Below are 17,761 nucleotides of genomic sequence, written 5' to 3'. Positions count from 1 at the left end.
TGCCATTAGCCAAAGGGCTCTGGTTAAAAGTAGTGCACTAGAAAGGGAATAGGATGCCATTAGCCAAAGGGCTCTGGTTAAAAGTAGTGCACTAGAAAGGGAATAGGATGCCATTAGCCAAAGGCCTCTGGTTAAAAGTAGTGCACTAGAAAGGGAATAGGATGCCATTTGGGACTCTTGCCCCAGCCTGTACATGTGTTAAAACCTACTAGTACCTGTACATTACCCACCCAAAAACAATAGTAATAACGTCTACAGGTAAACAGACTACTTCTCCTTTGATGTCCGTAGGCGCAGCGTTGTATCAAACAATATACAGCTGCAGTTTTAATTCAACCGCGTTTGTTTATACAGAATGCTTTGACATCACTAGGTGACATCACAGGATGGAGCGTGAAGGTTCTTTATGACGTCATTATGATTGATGTCATAATGAGGTCTACGTGTTGAGGAGATGAAGGCCTCCCGGTGAAAATCCTCACCTCATCGTTTCACGTCCCAAACGGCAGCCTATCCCCTATAGTGACCAGGGACCGTAGGGCTTTTATTTTGGAACACAGCTCCAAATGATTTTACATTTCGGGATTCCATAAGTATTCCCAGGCATAATATATAGATATGTGATTGAATACAAATGTAAGCAAGGTTTGGAATGATTATGTTTTAGTCAAATTCTCTCTTTGTTTGGTTTGTTGCAGTCAATTTGCATTCCACAAATGATATGTAATGATATTCAGGTCCCCTGACCAGCCACTCAAGGAAATAAAAAAATCCGCCTGTGGCTGAATCTAGGTGATGATCACTGGGGTCTAGGGTGCTATTTGGGCCGCATAAATCCCCTCTGCCCCCTCAGTGACGCCGCCTAGGGACTGAAGGGAGTGAGATTCCGGAATGGAACTCAGCCGTCATCCTGTTCCGAGCACCATGACGTCTCCATAGCAACTTAGCAGCAGCTGGTTCTGGAAGGAGAACAACAACTCCTCCCCCAGAGCAGGAAGACTGTTTAGAATGGCTTTTCACCCTGTTCATCCCTCCATTCTTCTGTCTCATCCTCCTTTCCAAACGCCTGTTCCTCTACGCTGGAACCAGGAGGCAGTGACATTCTGGACCATTCCATTCTTCTGTCTCATCCTTCCCCCCCCTCCTTTACACCCCCTCCCGCTCCTCCTCTTCCAAAAGCACTCTCTCCACCTCCTCTTCACCCCCCCTCCTTAACCCCCAACCCCCCCCGCTCCTCCTCTTCCAAAAACACTCTCTCCACCTCCTCTTCATCCGATTCAGTCTTTTCTATGCGTCATTGTTCCTTCCTCCACCTCCTACTTCCTCCCGGCTCCATTTCCTGTTTCAGTCCACCTTCTCTACCTTACCGATGATCTTCTCCTCGTAGATGGGCAGGACGGCGTCGTCCTCTTTGACTTCTTCAAACACCACGCCACAGTCAAACTCATCACTCACCTTCTTAAAGTAGAACCTAGGAGACACACACACAATGAATCAACACACACACACAGTGAATCAACACACACACACACACACACAATGAATCCACACACACACAATAAATCAACATACACACACAGTGAATCAACACACACACACACAATGAATCCACACACACACAATAAATCAACATACACACAGTGAATCAACACACACACACACAGTGAATCAACACACACACACACAGTGAATCAACACACACACACACACACACACACACACACACACACACACACACACAGTGAATCAACACACACGTAGTGCCCTACGTAGGGAACAGGGTTAGAAGACAGGACTTCATCGTCCACTGGTATTCACCCTGTTCCCTTCATAGGGCCCAGGTCACAAGTTGTGCCCTACGTAGGGAACAGGGTTAGAAGTAGTGCCCTACGTAAGGAACAGGGCCCTACGTAAGGAACCATTTGGGACATTTGGGACACCTACGTAAGGAACAGTGCCCTACGTAAGGAACCATTTGGGACACCACCATGGTCTCCAGAGCTTAATCTCCACGGCGACGACCTCTCACCTGTAGAAGCCCTTCTTGGTGAGTAGCTCCTTGAACTGTCCCAGGGTCACCACGCGACCTTTGGCCGTGGTGCGGTAGGGGATCGGCTCGCCACAGAAGTAGTACGCCACAGTTACGTTCTCACACTGTGACCCCTGCTTCTTACTGCTTAGAGACTTCTGTCTGGAGGAGAGGAGACAGACAGCACTGCTTAGAGACTTCTGTCTGGAGGAGACGAGACAGACAGCACTGCTTAAAGACTTCTGTCTGGAGGAGAGGAGACAGACAGCACTGCTTAAAGACTTCTGTCTGGAGGAGAGGAGACAGACAGCACTGCTTAAAGACTTCTGTCTGGAGGAGAGGAGACAGACAGCACTGCTTAAAGACTTCTGTCTGGAGGAGAGGAGAGAGACAGCACTGCTTAAAGACTTCTGTCTGGAGGAGAGGAGACAGACAGCACTGCTTAAAAACTTCTGTCTGGAGGAGAGATGAGACATGAGACAGACAGCACTGCTTAAAGACTTCGGTCTGGAGGAGAGGAGACATGAGACAGACAGCACTGCTTAGAGACTTCTGTCTGGAGGAGAGGAGACAGACAGCACTGCTTAAAGACTTCTGTCTGGAGGAGAGGAGACAGACAGCACTGCTTAGAGACTTCTGTCTGGAGGAGAGGAGACAGACAGCACTGCTTAGAGACTTCTGTCTGGAGGAGAGGAGACAGACAGCACTGCTTAAAGACTTCTGTCTGGAGAAGAGGAGAGACGGAGACATGAGACAGACAGTACTGCTTAAAGACTTCTGTCTGGAGGAGAGATGAGACATGAGACAGACAGCACGCTTAAAGACTTCGGTCTGGAGGAGAGGAGACATGAGACAGACAGCACTGCTTAAAGACTTCTGTCTGGAGGAGAGGAGACGAGACAGACAGCACTGCTTAAAGACTTCTGTCTGGAGGAGAGATGGAGACATGAGACAGACAGCACTGCTTAAAGACTTCTGTCTGGAGGAGAGGAGACGGACAGCACTGCTTAAAGACTTCTGTCTGGAGGAGAGATGGAGACATGAGACAGACAGCACTGCTTAAAGACTTTGTCTGGAGGAGAGGAGACAGACAGCACTGCTTAAAGACTTCTGTCTGGAGGAGAGGAGACAGACAGCACTGCTTAAAGACTTCTGTCTGGAGGAGAGGAGAGACGGAGACATGAGACAGACAGCACTGCTTAAAGACTTCTGTCTGGAGGAGAGGAGACAGACAGCACTGCTTAAAGACTTCTGTCTGGAGGAGAGGAGACAGACAGCACTGCTTAAAGACTTCTGTCTGGAGGAGAGGAGACAGACAGCACTGCTTAAAGACTTCTGTCTGGAGGAGAGGAGAGAGACAGCACTGCTTAAAGACTTCTGTCTGGAGGAGAGGAGACAGACAGCACTGCTTAAAGACTTCTGTCTGAGGAGAGGAGAGATGGAGACATGGGACAGACAGTACTGCTTAAAGACTTCTGTCTGGAGGAGAGGAGACGGAAACATGGCCTCCTGCTAGATCCCCTGATCCTAATCAACACTAACCCCTCGTTCCAACCTCAACCCCCCCTCCTCTTACCTCTGTTTAGCCTGCAGCAGGGTGGCCCTCCTCCTCTCCTCCTCCAGTCTCCTCCGGGCCTCCTCTAGCTGAGTGAGGGGGTTGGGTGCGGGATTGGGAGGCATGGTGGGGTCCTGGATGAAGGGGTGGGAGGGCTGCACGTTGTTCCGCAGCTGGGCACTCACCCAGGGGTGCACTGCCCCAGGACGCTCCACAGAGCTGGGTCTCAACAGCTCCACACTCCCCTGGGTCTTCCTGGAGCCTGTGGTACTCCTAGAGGGGAGAGGGGGGGGGGGAAGAGAGGGGAGAGAGAAAGAGGGGGGGATGGGAGAGAGAAAGAGGGGGGATGGGAGAGAGAAAGAGGGGGGATGGGAGAGAGAAAGAGGGGGGGTGGGAGAGAGAAAGAGGGGGGGTGGGAGAGAGAAAGAGGGGGGGGTGGGAGAGAGAAAGAGGGGGGGGTGGGAGAGAGAAAGAGGGGGGATGGGAGAGAGAAAGAGGGGGGGTGGGAGAGAGAAAGAGGGGGGGTGGGAGAGAGAAAGAGGGGGGGTGGGAGAGAGAAAGAGGGGGGATGGGAGAGAGAAAGAGGGGGGATGGGAGAGAGAAAGAGGGAGAGTGAAGGGGAGCGAGAGAGAAAGAGAAGGTCAGTTAACATTGTGAGGGACAGAGAGTGCGTCCTACTGTATGTATGTATGTATGTATGTATGTATGTATGTATGTATGTATGTATGTATGTATGTATGTATGTATGTGTGTATGTATGTATGTATGTGTGTGTGTGTTACCCGTGTGTGTTCTTTTTGTGTCGTAGTGCCTCCCCCTCCATCATCCACTGCAGTATCTTGTGGTTTCTCTCCAGGTCCTCCAGCGGTACCTGGGCCTCCTGGACACGCCCCTCATCACCTTTACCTGTCGGCTCCGCCCCCTTCTTAGAGCCACGCTTCGATAGGGTGCTGCCCTTACTGCTGGGGTGCAGGGAACACACACACACACACACACAGGTCAGAATGGTGATGGTCCACATGATTAAGACTAGCTAATGGACAGTGTTCTACATCAGTAAGACTAGCTAGTGGACAGTGTTCTACATCAGTAAGACTAGCTAGTGGACAGGGTTCTGCATGATTAAGACTAGCTAGTGGACAGGGTTCTGCATGATTAAGACTAGCTAGTGGACAGGGTTCTACATTAGTAAGACTAGCTAGTGGACAGCGTTCTACATTAGTAAGACTAGCTAGTGGACAGGGTTCTGCATGATTAAGACTAGCTAGTGGACAGGGTTCTGCATGATTAAGACTAGCTAGTGGACAGGGTTCTGCATGATTAAGACTAGCTAGTGGACAGCGTTCTACATTAGTAAGACTAGCTAGTGGACAGAGTTCTACATTAGTAAGACTAGCTAGTTGACAGAGTTCTACATCAGTAAGACTAGCTAGTGGACAGCGTTCCACATTATTAAGGCTATCTAGTTGACAGTGTTCTACATTAGTAAGACTAGCTAGTGGACAGTGTTCTACATGATTAAGACTAGCTAGTTGACAGAGTTCTACATTAGTAAGACTAGCTAGTGGACAGTATTCTACATTAGTAAGACTAGCTAGTTGACAGTGTTCTACATTAGTAAGACTAGCTAGTGGACAGTGTTCTACATTAGTAAGACTAGCTAGTTGACAGTGTTCTACATTAGTAAGACTAGCTAGTTGACAGTGTTCTACATTAGTAAGACTAGCTAGTTGACAGAGTTCTACATTAGTGAGGCTGAACTGTTCTAGTCATGAAAATCGTGACTTGAGTCCGAGTTTAGTTCGAGTCCTAGACTCAAGTACGACAACACTGATAACCCATAACCCCCCCAGGTACTAACCTATAGCCCATTGCGTCCATGGTCCCAGCCCCATCTGCGTAGTTGCGTCCCTTCCCGGTAGAGTAGTGGTGGGCCTCCCCGTTCCACAGGCCACTCCCCTGGGTCCTGGAGCCTCCACCTCCTCCTCCACCCAGCACCACCTCATCCATCTGGGGCTCTTTGGGCTTGGTGCCCCCTGGGGGGTAGTGGTAGCCATGCTTGTGGTGGTACACACCTGAGGGAACAGAGACATATAGGTTAAATAACTAGAACTCTACCTCTTAACCCAACAAAGATTCTGGTAGCCATGCTGGTAGCCATGCTGGTAGCCATGCTGGTAGCCATGCTGGTAGCCATGTGGTGGAACAGCCTTTATGGACACATTCAAAAAGAGATTGGTTTAGCGGTGGTTTAGCGGTGGTTTAGCGGTGGTCTTTGGTATATTTCACCTCTGTACCTCTGGGCCTGTACTTATTAAGCCTCTCAGGATAAGAGTGCTGATCTGGGATCAGATTGACCTTTAAAATCATAAAGAATATGATTCTATGGACAGCACTCCTACTCTGATGCTCTGTTGGTTGAATACACTCCATCACATTGATTATACAACGTCAACACTGTACGTACGTAGACTACTGAGCTTGTCTGATGCTTTAAGCACGGAGATTTTAAAAAATAATGAAGACGCCAAAAATGACTAAAGAGGGAGCTAGAAATCATCATAGCCTAACCAGAAGGGGAAAAAAACCTATTCCCTCCCACGGCAGGTCTTCTCGGATTAAGACATTATGCTTCTGAAGTTGCTGGTAACAAGCTAAACCAGCGGTAGGCAACCTTCTCCACGTGGAGTGCCAAGTCATCCTACCAACCTTCTCCATGTGGAGTGCCAAGTTATCCTACCAACCTTCTCCACGTGGAGTGCCAAGGTATCCTACCAACCTTCTCCACGTGGAGTGCCAAGGTATCCTACCAACCTTCTCCACGTGGAGTGCCAAGGTATCCTACCAACCTTCTCCACGTGGAGTGCCAAGGTATCCTACCAACCTTCTCCACGTGGAGTGCCAAGGTATCTATTTCTACTGATCTGTATACCAGTTATGGGTTTGCCAAGGTATCCTACCAACCTTCTCCACGTGGAGTGCCAAGGTATCCATTTCTACTGATCTGTATACCAGTTATGGGTTTGCCAAGGTATCCTACCAACCTTCTCCACGTGGAGTGCCAAGGTATCCATTTCTACTGATCTGTATACCAGTTATGGGTTTGCCAAGGTATCCTACCAACCTTCTCCACGTGGAGTGCCAAGGTATCCATTTCTACTGATCTGTATACCAGTTATGGGTTTGCCAAGGTATCCATTTCTACTGATCTGTATACCAGTTATGAGTTTCATCTGCACATTTTCATGGAACAGTTTCATTTATAATAAAAAGTCATCTTTATTTTATTTTTTTTACCTTTATTTAACACGGCAAAATCTTATTTTCAATTCTTATTTTCAATGACGGCCTGGGAACAGTGGGTTAACTGCCTTGTTCAGGGGCAGAACAACAGATTTGTACCTTGTCAGCTCGGGGATTAGAACTTGCAACCTTCCGGTTACTAGTCCAACGCTCTAACCACTAGGCTATCCTGCCGCCTCTACACTCTAACCACTAGGCTACCTGCCGCCTCTACACTCTAACCACTAGGCTACCCTGCCGGCCTCAATGTAAACAAATTATATCTAAATGAAAAGAATACAAATCTATAAACTAACTTCTATTGCCATGACCATGGGATGTCTGTGAGGAACTGGAAACTCCGTATCAACTATTAACTTCGTCCAGCCCGATCATACTAACAACCTTACCACACTGTATAAAATATTCTGCCACCTCAGAGTTTCCCACGCCAGCGAGCTAAGAAGTAATCAGGTAGGTCTATTTTATGACGTTTCCACCGGATCAGAGCATTACCCCCCCCAACATGCTGGGTGGTTATCGAAAAGGGAGAGAGCTGGTAACATTTTACGAATACGCTACATTGAGGGACTACAGTAATTCTCAATGAAGTGAAGAACAAACGACTCTGAGAAGCTCCACAGTGACGCTGCTTTAAGCCAATCAGAAATACGGTCAGATACCCAAATGGGCACATTTATATGCCCGCAGGCCAGGTAGCCTATAGGACTACTACTATTCAGGCCAGGTAGCCTATAGGACTACTACTATTCAGGCCAGGTAGCCTATAGGACTACTACTATTCAGGCCAGGTAGCCTATAGGACTACTACTATTCCGGCCAGGTAGCCTATAGGACTACTACTATTCCGGCCAGGTAGCCTATAGGACTACTACTATTCCGGCCAGGTAGCCTATAGGACTACTACTATTCAGGCCAGGTAGCCTATAGGACTACTACTATTCAGGCCAGGTAGCCTATAGGACTACTACTATTCAGGCCAGGTAGCCTATAGGACTACTACTATTCAGGCCAGGTAGCCTATAGGACTACTACTATTCAGGCCAGGTAGCCTATAGGACTACTACTATGTGTAATCAGGCCAGGTAGCCTATAGGACTACTACTATGTGTAATCAGGCCAGGTAGCCTATAGGACTACTACTATGTGTAATCAGGCCAGGTAGCCTATAGGACTACTACTATGTGTAAATCAGGCTCTGAGGGGTGGCCAGTCCTCTTCTGTCCATTAAGACAGGTGTGAATCAGACAGATGTGAATCAGACAGATGTGAATCAGACAGATGTGAATCAGACAGATGTGAATCAGACAGATGTGAATCAGACAGATGTGAATCAGACAGATGTGAATCAGACAGATGTGAATCAGACAGATGTGAATCAGACAGGTGTGAATCAGACAGATGTGAATCAGACAGGTGTGAATCAGACAGATGTGAATCAGACAGGTGTGAATCAGACAGGTGTGAATCAGACAGGTGTGAATCAGACAGGTGTGAATCAGACAGATGTGAATCAGACAGGTGTGAATCAGACAGATGTGAATCAGACAGGTGTGAATCAGACAGGTGTGAATCAGACAGGTGTGAATCAGACAGGTGTGAATCAGACAGGTGTGAATCAGACAGGTGTGAATCAGACAGATGTGAATCAGACAGGTGTGAATCAGACAGATGTGAATCAGACAGATGTGAATCAGACAGGTGTGAATCAGACAGATGTGAATCAGACAGGTGTGAATCAGACAGGTGTGAATCAGACAGGTGTGAATCAGACAGGTGTGAATCAGACAGGTGTCTTATTTTTATTTATTTATATATTTATATATATGTCACTGCTCGACAACAAAAAAAAATCAAGGTTGCCAGGTGCACGGTGTTTCCTCCGACACATTGGTGCGGCTGGCTTCCGGGTTGGATGCGCGCTGTGTTAAGAAGCAGTGCGGCTTGTTTCGGTTGTGTATCGGAGGACGCATGACTTTCAACCTTCGTCTCTCCCGAGCCCGTACGGGAGTTGTAGCGATGAGACAAGATAGTAGCTACTAAAAACAATTGGACACCACGAAATAAAGACAACATTAAAATACCTGCTCCCATCCCCATTGGGTCCCCTCCCTTGGCTCCTGGCTTGTGACCTTTCACCCCTGGAGGCCACTGGGTTCTCCCAGAGTGAGGTGGAGGGTACACCCCTCCGTCGGGGGAGCGGGACTTGGGCGAATGTCTCCCGGTGCCCGGTGACTGACACCCCCGGCGTCTCCATCACTCTCTGCACGTGTTCGTCCAAGATGGCCTCCGGGTTCTCCTCGTGCGCGTCCTGTAGCGCCAGAACACCGTTGTACGAGGTCTCTGAATAACGGGACCCGTAGTGGGGGTAGAGGGACGAGGTGGAGGGGGGGAGGGGCTTGTTGCCGTAGGGGGGGGGGGAGTTTACCATGGAGACGTCGGCATCGTCACCCTCCTCCTCCTATCACACAGCAGGAAAGAAAAGAAGGGGCGGGGTTAGAGGAGAAGCAGGTTAGTGTGTGTGTGGGATGATTACCATCCAAACCACGCACACGTCACACACACACACACATCCAAACCACGCACACGTCACACACACACACACATCCAAACCACGCACACGTCACACACACACACACATCCAAACCACGCACACGTCACACACACACACACACACACACATCCAAACCACGCACACGTCACACACACACACACCCAAACCACACACACGTCACACACACACACACATATCCAAACCTCGCACACATCACACACACATCCAAACCTCGCACACGTCACACACACACACACACACATCCAAACCACACACACGTCACACGTCACACACACATCCAAACCACACACACGTCACACACACACACATCCAAACCACACACACACACACATCCAAACCACACACACCCAAACCACACACACACACACATCCAAACCACACACACGTCACACACACACACACATCCAAACCACACACACGTCACACACACACACACACACACACATCCAAACGACGCACACGCCACAGATACGTCTCACACACACACACACACACACACCCTCCCAGTACGTACCAGTCTGACCCTCTTCAGTCTCTCCTCCAGCCTCTCCTGTGCTTCTCTCTCTCTCAGAACTGCCTCCAGTCGACTGATGAGGTCAACAGCAAACCTCTCCGGCTCAACGTGGACATCCTTTGGTACACGGTACGTACGCTAGACACAGAACATCTATCAGATCAACATCATTCACAGGGTCTACTGTTAGGACCACAGAACATCTATCAGATCATTCACAGGGTCTACTGTTAGGACCACAGAACATCTATCAGATCAACATCATTCACAGGGTCTACTGTTAGGACCACAGAACATCTATCAGGACCACAGAACATCTATCAGGACCACAGAACATCTATCAGGACCACAGAACATCTATCAGGACCACAGAACATCTATCAGGACCACAGAACATTTATCAGATCATACACAAGATCTACTGTTAAGGACCACAGAACATCTATCAGATCAACATCATTCACAGGGTCTACTGTTAGGACCACAGAACATCTATCAGATCATTCACAGAGTCTACTGTTAGGACCACAGAACATCTATCAGATCATTCACAGAGTCTACTGTTAGGACCACAGAACATCTATCAGGACCACAGAACATCTATCAGATTATTCACAGAGTCTACTGTTAGGACCACAGAACATCTATCAGATCATTCAGAGTCTACTGTTAGGACCACAGAACATCTATCAGATCAACATCATTCACAGGGTCTACTGTTAAGGACCACAGAACATTTTTCAGATCATACACAGGGTCTACTGTTAGGACCAAAGAACATCTATCAGGACCACAGAACATTTATCAGATCATACACAGGATCTACTGTTAAGGACCACAGAACATCTATCAGATCAACATCATTCACAGAGTCTACTGTTAGGACCACAGAATATCTATCAGATCATTCACAGAGTCTACTGTTAGGACCACAGAACATCTATCAGGACCACAGAACATCTATCAGGACCACAGAACATCTATCAGATCAACATCATTCACAGGGTCTACTGTTAAGGACCACAGAACATTTATCAGATCATACACAGGGTCTACTGTTAGGACCACAGAACATCTATCAGGACCACAGAACATCTATCAGGACCACAGAACATTTATCAGATCATACACAGGATCTACTGTTAAGGACCACAGAACATCTATCAGATCAACATCATTCACAGGGTCTACTGTTAGGACCACAGAACATCTATCAGGACCACAGAACATCTATCAGGACCACAGAACATCTATCAGATCAACATCATTCACAGGGTCTACTGTTAAGGACCACAGAACCTTTATCAGATCATACACAGGGTCTACTGTTAGGACCACAGAACATCTATCAGGACCACAGAACATCTATCAGGACCACAGAACATTTATCAGATCATACACAGGATCTACTGTTAAGGACCACAGAACATCTATCAGATCAACATCATTCACAGGGTCTACTGTTAGGACCACAGAACATCTATCTGGACCACAGAACATCTATCAGGACCACAGAACATTTATCAGATCATACACAGGATCTACCGTTAGGACCACAGCCGGCACCAGATAGAGACCACATTCATTCTACTGGAACAGTGAAACTATTTAGTATGTCAAATATTTAGTATTTTGATAGTGTATACTTACAGGTATATGAGGTAGGGTATGGAGGTAGGGTATAAAGTAGTGTCTAGTTTATATACTACTTACAGGTATGTGAGGTAGGGTATGAGGTAGTGTGTAGTGTGTATACTACTTACAGGTATATGAGGTAGGGTATGAGGTAGTGTGTATTCTACTTACAGGTATATGAGGTAGGGTATGAGGAAGTGTGTATACTACTTACAGGTATATGAGGTATGGTATGAGGTAGGGTATGAGGTAGTGTGTATTCTACTTACAGGTATATGAGGTAGGGTATGAGGTAGTGTTTATACTACTTACAGGTATATGAGGTAGGGTATGAGGTAGGGTATGAGGTAGTGTGTAGTGCATATACTACTTACAGGTATATGAGGTAGGGTATGAGGTAGTGTGTATACTACTTACAGGTATATGAGGTAGGGTTTGAGGTAGTGTGTAGTGTGTATACTACTTACATGTATATGAGGTAGGGTATGAGGTAGTGTGTAGTGTGTATACTACTTACTAGTATATGAGGTAGGGTATGAGGTAGTGTGTATACTACTTACAGGTATATGAGGTAGGGTATGAGGTAGGGTATGAGGTAGGGTATGAGGTAGTGTGTAGTGTGTATACTACTTACAGGTATATGAGGTAGGGTATGGAGGTAGGGTATGAGGTAGTGTGTAGTGTGTATACTACTTACAGGTATATGAGGTAGGGTATGAGGTAGTGTGTAGTGGGTATACTACTTACAGGTATATGATGTAGGGTATGAGGTAGTGTGTAGTGTGTATACTACTTACAGGTATATGAGGTAGGGTATGAGGTAGTGTGTATTCTACTTACAGGTATATGAGGTAGGGTATGGAGGTAGGGTATAAAGTAGTGTCTAGTTTATATACTACTTACAGGTATGTGAGGTAGGGTATGAGGTAGTGTGTAGTGTGTATACTACTTACAGGTATATGAGGTAGGGTATGAGGTAGTGTGTATTCTACTTACAGGTATATGAGGTAGGGTATGAGGAAGTGTGTATACTACTTACAGGTATATGAGGTATGGTATGAGGTAGGGTATGAGGTAGTGTGTATTCTACTTACAGGTATATGAGGTAGGGTATGAGGTAGTGTTTATACTACTTACAGGTATATGAGGTAGGGTATGAGGTAGTGTGTAGTGCATATACTACTTACAGGTATATGAGGTAGGGTATGAGGTAGTGTGTATACTACTTACAGGTATATGAGGTAGGGTTTGAGGTAGTGTGTAGTGTGTATACTACTTACATGTATATGAGGTAGGGTATGAGGTAGTGTGTAGTGTGTATACTACTTACTAGTATATGAGGTAGGGTATGAGGTAGTGTGTATACTACTTACAGGTATATGAGGTAGGGTATGAGGTAGGGTATGAGGTAGTGTGTAGTGTGTATACTACTTACAGGTATATGAGGTAGGGTATGGAGGTAGGGTATGAGGTAGTGTGTAGTGTGTATACTACTTACAGGTATATGAGGTAGGGTATGAGGTAGTGTGTAGTGGGTATACTACTTACTAGTATATGAGGTAGGGTATGAGGTAGTGTGTAGTGTGTATACTACTTACAGGTATATGAGGTAGGGTATGAGGTAGGGTATGAGGTAGTGTGTATACTACTTACAGGTATATGAGGTAGGGTATAAGGTAGTGTGTATACTACTTACAGGTATATGAGGTAGGGTATGAGGTAGTGTGTAGTGCGTATACTACTTACAGGTATATGAGGTAGGGTATGAGGTAGTGTGTATTCTACTTACAGGTATATGAGGTAGGGTATGAGGTAGGGTATGAGGTAGTGTGTAGTGCGTATACTACTTACAGGTATATGAGGTAGGGTATGAGGTAGTGTGTATACTACTTACAGGTATATGAGGTAGGGTTTGAGGTAGTGTGTAGTGTGTATACTACTTACAGGTATATGAGGTAGGGTATGAGGTAGTGTGTAGTGTGTATACTACTTACTAGTATATGAGGTAGGGTATGAGGTAGTGTGTATACTACTTACAGGTATATGAGGTAGGGTATGAGGTAGGGTATGAGGTAGTGTGTAGTGTGTATACTACTTACAGGTATATGAGGTAGGGTATGAGGTAGTGTGTAGTGGGTATACTACTTACAGGTATATGATGTAGGGTATGAGGTAGTGTGTAGTGTGTATACTACTTACAGGTATATGAGGTAGGGTATGAGGTAGGGTATGAGGTAGTGTGTATACTACTTACAGGTATATGAGGTAGGGTATAAGGTAGTGTGTATACTACTTACAGGTATATGAGGTAGGGTATGAGGTAGTGTGTAGTGTGTATACTACTTACAGGTATATGAGGTAGGGTATGAGGTAGTGTGTATTCTACTTACAGGTATATGAGGTAGGGTATGAGGTAGTGTTTATACTACTTACAGGTATGAGGTAGGGTATGAGGTAGTGTGTAGTGCGTATACTACTTACAGGTATATGAGGTAGGGTATGAGGTAGTGTGTATACTACTTACAGGTATATGAGGTAGGGTATGAGGTAGTGTGTAGTGTGTATACTACTTACAGGTATATGATGTAGGGTATGAGGTAGTGTGTAGTGTGTATACTACTTACAGGTATATGAGGTAGGGTATGAGGGTAGGGTATGAGGTAGTGTGTATACTACTTACAGGTATATGAGGTAGGGTATAAGGTAGTGTGTATACTACTTACAGGTATATGAGGTAGGGTATGAGGTAGTGTGTAGTGTGTATACTACTTACAGGTATATGAGGTAGGGTATGAGGTAGTGTGTATTCTACTTACAGGTATATGAGGTAGGGTATGAGGTAGTGTTTATACTACTTACAGGTATGAGGTAGGGTATGAGGTAGTGTGTAGTGCGTATACTACTTACAGGTATATGAGGTAGGGTATGAGGTAGTGTGTATACTACTTACAGGTATATGAGGTAGGGTATGAGGTAGTGTGTAGTGTGTATACTACTTACAGGTATATGCGGTAGGGTATGAGGTAGTGTGTAGTGTGTATACTACTTACTAGTATATGAGGTAGGGTATGAGGTAGTGTGTATACTACTTACAGGTATATGAGGTAGGGTATGAGGTAGGGTATGAGGTAGGGTATGAGGTAGTGTGTAGTGTGTATACTACTTACAGGTATATGAGGTAGGGTATGGAGGTAGGGTATGAGGTAGTGTGTATACTACTTACAGGTATGAGGTAGGGTATGAGGTAGTGTTTATACTACTTACAGGTATGAGGTAGGGTATGAGGTAGTGTGTAGTGCGTATACTACTTACAGGTATATGAGGTAGGGTATGAGGTAGTGTGTATACTACTTACAGGTATATGAGGTAGGGTATGAGGTAGTGTGTAGTGTGTATACTACTTACAGGTATATGATGTAGGGTATGAGGTAGTGTGTAGTGTGTATACTACTTACAGGTATATGAGGTAGGGTATGAGGTAGGGTATGAGGTAGTGTGTATACTACTTACAGGTATATGAGGTAGGGTATAAGGTAGTGTGTATACTACTTACAGGTATATGAGGTAGGGTATGAGGTAGTGTGTAGTGTGTATACTACTTACAGGTATATGAGGTAGGGTATGAGGTAGTGTGTATTCTACTTACAGGTATATGAGGTAGGGTATGAGGTAGTGTGTAGTGTGTATACTACTTACAGGTATATGATGTAGGGTATGAGGTAGTGTGTAGTGTGTATACTACTTACAGGTATATGAGGTAGGGTATGAGGTAGTGTTTATACTACTTACAGGTATGAGGTAGGGTATGAGGTAGTGTGTAGTGCGTATACTACTTACAGGTATATGAGGTAGGGTATGAGGTAGTGTGTATACTACCTACAGGTATATGAGGTAGGGTATGAGGTAGTGTGTAGTGTGTATACTACTTACAGGTATATGCGGTAGGGTATGAGGTAGTGTGTAGTGTGTATACTACTTACTAGTATATGAGGTAGGGTATGAGGTAGTGTGTATACTACTTACAGGTATATGAGGTAGGGTATGAGGTAGGGTATGAGGTAGGGTATGAGGTAGTGTGTAGTGTGTATACTACTTACAGGTATATGAGGTAGGGTATGGAGGTAGGGTATGAGGTAGTGTTTATACTACTTACAGGTATGAGGTAGGGTATGAGGTAGTGTGTAGTGCGTATACTACTTACAGGTATATGAGGTAGGGTATGAGGTAGTGTGTATACTACTTACAGGTATATGAGGTAGGGTATGAGGTAGTGTGTAGTGTGTATACTACTTACAGGTATATGAGGTAGGGTATGAGGTAGTGTGTAGTGTGTATACTACTTACTAGTATATGAGGTAGGGTATGAGGTAGGGTATAAGGTAGTGTGTATACTACTTACAGGTATATGAGGTAGGGTATAAGGTAGTGTGTATACTACTTACAGGTATATGAGGTAGGGTATGAGGTAGTGTGTAGTGTGTATACTACTTACAGGTATATGAGGTAGGGTATGAGGTAGTGTGTATTCTACTTACAGGTATATGAGGTAGGGTATGAGGTAGTGTTTATACTACTTACAGGTATGAGGTAGGGTATGAGGTAGTGTGTAGTGCGTATACTACTTACAGGTATATGAGGTAGGGTATGAGGTAGTGTGTATACTACTTACAGGTATATGAGGTAGGGTATGAGGTAGTGTGTAGTGTGTATACTACTTACAGGTATATGCGGTAGGGTATGAGGTAGTGTGTAGTGTGTATACTACTTACTAGTATATGAGGTAGGGTATGAGGTAGTGTGTATACTACTTACAGGTATATGAGGTAGGGTATGAGGTAGGGTATGAGGTAGAGTATGAGGTAGTGTGTAGTGTGTATACTACTTACAGGTATATGAGGTAGGGTATGGAGGTAGGGTATGAGGTAGTGTGTATACTACTTACAGGTATGAGGTAGGGTATGAGGTAGTGTGTAGTGCGTATACTACTTACAGGTATATGAGGTAGGGTATGAGGTAGTGTGTATACTACTTACAGGTATATGAGGTAGGGTATGAGGTAGTGTGTAGTGTGTATACTACTTACAGGTATATGAGGTAGGGTATGAGGTAGTGTGTAGTGTGTATACTACTTACTAGTATATGAGGTAGGGTATGAGGTAGTGTGTATACTACTTACAGGTATATGAGGTAGGGTATGAGGTAGGGTATGAGGTAGGGTATGAGGTAGTGTGTAGTGTGTATACTACTTAAAGGTATATGAGGTAGGGTATGGAGGTAGGGTATGAGGTAGTGTGTATACTACTTACAGGTATATGAGGTAGGGTATGAGGTAGTGTGTAGTGGGTATACTACTTACAGGTATATGATGTAGGGTATGAGGTAGTGTGTAGTGTGTATACTACTTACAGGTATATGAGGTAGGGTATGAGGTAGGGTATGAGGTAGTGTGTATACTACTTACAGGTATATGAGGTAGGGTATAAGGTAGTGTGTATACTACTTACAGGTATATGAGGTAGGGTATGAGGTAGTGTGTAGTGTGTATACTACTTACAGGTATATGAGGTAGGGTATGAGGTAGTGTGTATTCTACTTACAGGTATATGAGGTAGGGTATGAGGTAGTGTTTATACTACTTACAGGTATGAGGTAGGGTATGAGGTAGTGTGTAGTGCGTATACTACTTACAGGTATATGAGGTAGGGTATGAGGTAGTGTGTATACTACTTACAGGTATATGAGGTAGGGTATGAGGTAGTGTGTAGTGTGTATACTACTTACAGGTATATGCGGTAGGGTATGAGGTAGTGTGTAGTGTGTATACTACTTACTAGTATATGAGGTAGGGTATGAGGTAGTGTGTATACTACTTACAGGTATATGAGGTAGGGTATGAGGTAGGGTATGAGGTAGTGTGTAGTGTGTATACTACTTACAGGTATATGAGGTAGGGTATGAGGTAGGGTATGAGGTAGTGTTTATACTACTTACAGGTATGAGGTAGGGTATGAGGTAGTGTGTAGTGCGTATACTACTTACAGGTATATGAGGTAGGGTATGAGGTAGTGTGTATACTACTTACAGGTATATGAGGTAGGGTATGAGGTAGTGTGTAGTGTGTATACTACTTACAGGTATATGAGGTAGGGT

General features: G+C 45.2%; 1 pseudogene; it reads right to left on the bottom strand.

Annotated features, from left to right (window-relative positions):
• Positions 1-77: 77 nt before the first annotated feature.
• LOC116358848 (axin-1-like) overlaps positions 78-17,761 on the bottom strand; it is a 39,810-nt pseudogene continuing 22,126 nt past the window's right edge.

The sequence above is a fragment of the Oncorhynchus kisutch genome, unplaced genomic scaffold, assembly GCF_002021735.2.
Source record: "Oncorhynchus kisutch isolate 150728-3 unplaced genomic scaffold, Okis_V2 Okis01b-Okis20b_hom, whole genome shotgun sequence".
Classification (NCBI taxonomy): Eukaryota; Metazoa; Chordata; class Actinopteri; order Salmoniformes; family Salmonidae; genus Oncorhynchus; species Oncorhynchus kisutch.
The sequence above is the reverse complement of the archived record's forward strand: the minus strand, read 5'-3'. Positions and strand labels throughout refer to the sequence as shown.